This window comes from Equus quagga, chromosome 20 (assembly GCF_021613505.1).
Source record: "Equus quagga isolate Etosha38 chromosome 20, UCLA_HA_Equagga_1.0, whole genome shotgun sequence".
In the NCBI taxonomy this organism is placed as follows: Eukaryota; Metazoa; Chordata; class Mammalia; order Perissodactyla; family Equidae; genus Equus; species Equus quagga.
In genome coordinates, this window is record NC_060286.1 from 41,298,785 (window position 1) to 41,304,970 (window position 6,186).

Here is a 6,186-nt window from a genome sequence, read left to right on the forward strand (position 1 = left end):
AATCAAAGAAAAGAGAATCAGTATGGACCAAATGATCAATAATTATGATTAATCCAATTTAGCTTCATTAGGAAAAGTTCTAGACAATTACCTGAGGGTAAAGGGTCTATGCTAGAGCTGTCCAGTAGAACTTTTTGCCGTGATGGACGTGTTCTAGAATTTGTTCTGTCCAATATAGCAGCCACTAGCTATGTGTGACTATGAGCACTTGAAATGTGGCTAATGTGAATGAATAACTGAATTTTTAATTTTAGTTGATTTTTATTAATTTGTGTTTAAATAGTCATGTGTGGCTAATCTCTCAGGTGCATTGAGTGGTTGGTTAATGGGAGTTTCTTGAATATTAAATATGAATAAATAAATAGATGAATTAATAGAGTTAGTTATGGGCCAGAGAGGAGGGTGTACCATGAAAAAAGATTGTAATTAATCCAGTTCTGCACAGCTGAGATTCCCTGGCAAAAAAGTCATGAAAGTTCATGAAAAATAGACATAGGCTTATTCACCTATTTCATCAACTATTCAGTGTTACCTTGAATGTCTGCCCCACAGTTTATGTGAACATTTCTCTAATGTTGAAGATCTATGTATCTGGGTGGGAAACGGTCAAAAATCTATTGTCAAAGTTGTAATTGATGGGTTGAATAATGGTTTTATATATATTTATTATATTATTTACTTCAAAAAATGAATAATAAATAATAAGAGTCCATGCATGGTGCAAGGATGGTAACGTGACATGGAACGAAGTTTGTGATTAATACAAGTCATCACAAACTGTGCTCCATAAATAAAAGGTCTCTTTTACATTTGTTGGTGAGGAACATATGGCAGATGTAAGTAATTGTCAATGTATGTAAAGAGGACTAAACATGGACCAGTGATGAAAGTGTATCGTGACCCAAATATTTATGTTAATACGTTTCTGCTCAACTGAAGTCCATTATATAAAGGTCTTTGCTTCTCCATTTGTGGATAAAAATTACAAAGGTTGTCTACCTTTCTATCTATCATCTATGACTTATATCTCTATATATTATATATGGATATAAATAATAGTTTTTCTTGGGTTTGATGGTACATTCATGGTGATTTCATTGATGATATTATAAAAATCAATAAATGAATGAATTCCTAAAAATAAAGGGCAGGACATGTATGCATTAGTCATTGCTGTGACAATGCTGCATAACAAGTAACCCACAATTTCAGTGGCTGACAAAGTAGTAGCAACAACAACATTTCTTTCTCACATGTGGGTCGGTGGGCCTCTTGCAGCAGTTATGCTCCAGGCTGTGGGCTGGGTTTGCATCTGCACGCCCCCCCTACCCCCCTGCCTTCTTATTCTAGGTCCCTAGATAAAGGAGTTGTAGTGTCTAGGACATACTCTTCTTATGGTGAAGGCTTGACGCTCCAGAGGCTAAGCAAAACCACCCAAGCTCGTTTAAAGCCTCTGCTCTAAGTCCCATGTGGTTTGTCACATCCACTCATACTCCATTGGGCAATGCAAGTCATGGCCAGGCACAACATACTGGTGTCGGGAAGGATATTCTTCCCATGGGGGAGAGGGAAGGGAGAGGGAATACCTGCTGAAAAACAGCATAACCTGCCACATTTCCCCCAATTGGTAAGAAATATTTACTTCATGTCCATACGAGAAATACAGTTATTCTCTCTTCAAAACGTCCCGGAAGTCCATAAAACCAGTGCTCCAGTTCAAAGTCCAGAGCATCCTGATCCGCTGCTGGTTTGGCTCTGCCTCTTCTTTATTTAGAGACTTGTAAACTAGAGACAGGTTATCTGTCCCCACATGGTAAACATGCTGTGTTGGAACCACTCCTGCTTGCAAAGGGAGAGAACAGGAGGCACGGAGCTGTCCACTGCATCGCAGCTCTGGAACCCTGATCGGCAGGGGCTGTGCGATCTCCCTACCTGTGGCTGTCACCTGCAGGGGAAGGAGAAGAAAGACAGATGTTGGTAATGGTCATCATTCTTATTCTTACTTTAGGTGAGCAATTCAATGGCATTCATTGAAATAATAATTGAGAATTGTTAATTGATTAGATCAGTAAAAAATGGAGTATTGTTTGTGGGTCAATGGTGAGAAGGAGGGTCAAGCATGGACCAAGGTTGAGAATGTGGCACAAGCCAAGTGTTATGGTTAATCCAGTATTTAACAACTGACGTTTATTTAAAAAATTTAATATCTTTCAGTCTTTTTCACATCTGCTTTCTGTTCTGCAGGATGAATGCTCTAGAGCTGATTAGCCATTTTATAATGATGAATGGCTTCCCTCTGTGGGTAAGGAGCATGGAGGCTGATGTGAGTGACAGAGTTCTTGTTCTTGGTTTGGATCCTTTGCTCATGGATGTTGACTGTATAACCAAGAAACCAATGGCTCCATATTTTGATAATATCACAGGAGGCCATGTGTGAACCAGCGATGAGAGTGATACGAACCAAGGATTACGATGAATCCAATTCAACACAACTTAATCCTATTAAAAATACACTATGGCCATTTTATTTATGTTATTCGCATTTTAATGTTCCATATTAATTTTATACCACTCTTGATTTAAACATTCCTCCATTGATAAAGATTTATGCTTGAGAGGGTAGCCCATAGGAAGATGGACAGATATTCTCAATGTTCTATTGTGGGAGAAGATGGTGGGTTCATAGTGATTCATTGAATCATCTTTGAAATATAGACGAATTAAAAGAAAGAGGGCTAAGAACAGGCCAGTGATGAGTGTGGGAGTGCTCTGGAGCAAGACTGTTGATTGACTCATGTTATTGATCATTACAGAAAGACATCTAGTGTATTATTTCTGTGGGAAATTATGCACATGTGTTGTCCAGTACAGTGGCAGCTAGCCACAGGTAGCTACTGTGCATCTGGAATGTGGCTGGTCTGAATTGATATGTGATCTATGTGGAAAATACACACCAAATTTGGAAGAGTCAGAACAAAAAATAAAATATTTCGTTAATAGTTTATATTTATTACATGTTGAAATGGATAGTATTTTAGATATATTGGGTTAAATAAAATATACAATTGTAATTGATTTCACCTGTTTCTTTTTACTTTTAAAAAGTGTAGATTCTAGAAAACTTAAAGTATATGAGTGGTGGGGCCGGCCCCATGGTGTAGTGGTTAAGTTCAGTGTGCTCTGCTTCAGTGGCCCAAGATGTGGGTTCAGATCCTGGGTGCAGACTTACAGCACTTGCCAGCCATGCTGTGGCGGTGACCCACATATAAAGTGGAGGAAGATTGGCACAGATGTTAGTTCAGGGCTAATCTTCCTCAGCCAAAAAAAAAAAAAAAATATATATATATATATATAGAGATATATATATCTCTATATATATATAAGTGGCTTACATTATATTTTTATTGGCCAGCACAGCTATAGACCAATGATAGGAATAGTCAAGGATCTTTTCCTTTGTGTTTTTCTGACCTATGGGTGTTGATAGCATTTTTATTAGCCAATTAATGGATCAATCAATTAAAAGGGAATGAATAGGAAAAAGCATACACTAAATATTAAGGTATATATTGAAACAAGGATTACTTTAAACATTTTTTGAAACCTTGAAACCTGTAAAAATAATTTAAAGTGGTTAATCCCTTTGGGTAATGAACATATGAACAGATGTGTGTAGTAATCAATGCTGTTGGTGTGTCGCTAGTCTTTTTTTCTTTTTTAAGAAAATAATCCACATGGACAAATCTCTAATTAAATAGCTAAATAGAAAAGAGTCAAGGATGGCAAGTGCTGGGTGAGGACAGCATAGAGGGCAAAGCTGTTGGTTGATGCCTATGGGCACCACTGAAATCCACTGCAAACACTATTAGTCTCAGTTCTGGGGAAAATGAGCCTGTAGCCAGGGGTTAGGAACATGATGGGGTCCTAATTGAGGCATTTGAGGCTCATGAATTTTGATTACCTTGTTGTGTAAATGAATCAATGCATAAATTAAACAAATGTATAAATGAATGAAAAAAACAAAGGCAAGTGTGGACCAATGGTAAGTGTATATAATGAAGCAAGAATTATTATTAATATGTTTTTGAAGCAATGAAGTCCATTTAAAAAAAAAGGGCACTGATGTCCATTTCTAAGAAAGGGCAGATTCTTAGATGTTCTCATAATAGATGTTTACGTAAATAGGAAAATTGAGGAGGACCAATGTTAACATTGTGTGAGATGATAAGAATTATAATTAATCCAGTTTATTCCTTGAGTTCGTTAAACAGCAACAAATATCTAGTTGGTTATCTCTGTAGATAATGAACAGGTTGACAGATGTTAGTTTTATTTAGAGTTTTTGACCATTTGCTTCGGATTCCAAGCTACAGATTGTCAGGGAATGAATGAATAAATTTATGTCACAGTCTGTTAGTTGAAAGGGGGCAAATCAGTGACCATTTGATGAACATAAGTTACAAAGCAAGTATTAGGATAAGTTCAGTCTTCGTTGCTGATGTCCATGAAGAGGACATAAAGTCTAGGCTCCAACCTATTTGTTTAAAGTTCACAGGTAGATTCGTGTTAAGTTTTTGCGGATAGTAGATTTACTTTTTATTTTGCCAAGGAAGATTTGCCCTGAGCTAACATCTTGCTAATCTTCCTCTGTTTTGTATGTGGGGTGCTGCCACAGCATGGCTGCTGATGGTCGTATGGGTCTCCACCCGAGATCTGAACCCAGGCTGCTGAAGCAGAGTGCACCAAACTTAACCACTACCCTATGAGGCTGGCCCCTGGATTTACTCTTGTTAATTATCTTCTAAGCAATAGATACAGGATTAAATTAATCTGTAACTAATCAAATTAAATAATAAATAAGCACATAGATAAATACATAAAGAGAGTCAAGAATGAACACTGGAAAAATGTGCCGTGAAACAATTTTAGATTAATCCAACTTGGAACAAGTGAGGTCCATCAAAGAAGGAAAAGATGAAAGAAGGTACTTTATTCATTTTACAGTTGTTTAATAATTCGTTTTTCACCGCTGCTGATTTACACATTCCACCAGTGATAAAGATTTAGATTTCTCACCTGTTGAGAGAGAAAACACAAGGAAAGATGGAAGATAGGGAAGTAAATGAGACGTTCCTGGATTTTCTTTGTTACATGTTTAAAATTTGAACAAATTAAAGAAAGACTAAAGAACAGGGCCAAGCATGGCTATAATGAGTGCGGGTTTGGATAAAGAATGTTGGCTGATCCATGTGTGCAGCAGTGAGGTCCACTGCGGTAAGAGGTCTCATGTATTCGTTCTGGGAGAAATTTGCCAAAAGTCGGAAGTTAGTAATATTCTTGTATCTTATTCTTGCTTTGTTGTGATTAATGGATATTAAGTAATTATTAGTCAATTAATGCATGAACTAATGCACAAATGTGTAAGTGAATAAAGAAAAAAGTCCCAAGCCTGGATCAATGATGAGTACCCTGGGGTGTCTGAACCAAGGATTTTGATTAAAATCTGTAACTCTGACGTCCACTCTAAAAATGAATCTAATTTCCTACCTTAATGGGGCATGAGCTTGTAGCTCCAGTTAGGAATGCAGGCATCTTGCTTTTGGCTTTGGTAGATCTTAGGTATGGATCCTTTTATTAGTGAACTAGGGCATGAGTTAACAAGGAAACCTATCAGTGAATGCAGACAAAGCGGCCTGGATAAGCTCTAATTATGAGAGTACGTAATGAGATAGGAATTGTTATTAGCACAGTGCTGAGGAGCCGAGGTCCAGTATGCGAAGAGTGCAAGGCTTTTTCTGTGTCGATTAGGAACGTGTGGGCAGATGTAGGTAAGAGTCAGTGTTGTTTCTCGGTTGATGGTTGTTAACTGTATTAAGAATTTTATTAAGAAAAGGGGAAAAAGGAGAAACATAACAATCAATTACAGAACTACCTAATTAAAGACCAAGCATGGGCCAATGTTAAGAATGCGTTATATGAGAGGAGTCACGATTAAATAAGTGCTCCTCAGTTAGCATCGTTTTTGAAAAACACATCTAGTTGTTTTTCTGTGGGCATTGAGTTTATGGGCAGAAGTTAGTGTTATTTAGGACTCTTTCCCAGGGTATGCTGGTTCATGAATATCGATGAAGTGAATGAAGGAAGTGATTATTTAAAGGAGGACAAACGTGGACCACTGAGGATAGA

At 37.4% G+C, this 6,186-nt stretch overlaps 1 non-coding gene across 1 annotated transcript; it reads left to right on the forward strand.

The window, feature by feature from the left end:
• Positions 1-5,450: 5,450 nt before the first annotated feature.
• LOC124231168 (small nucleolar RNA SNORD113/SNORD114 family) lies at positions 5,451-5,522 on the forward strand. Its single transcript, XR_006886399.1, has one exon. It is a non-coding gene; the product is annotated as a small nucleolar RNA SNORD113/SNORD114 family (small nucleolar RNA).
• The last annotated feature ends 664 nt before the right edge of the window (positions 5,523-6,186 follow it).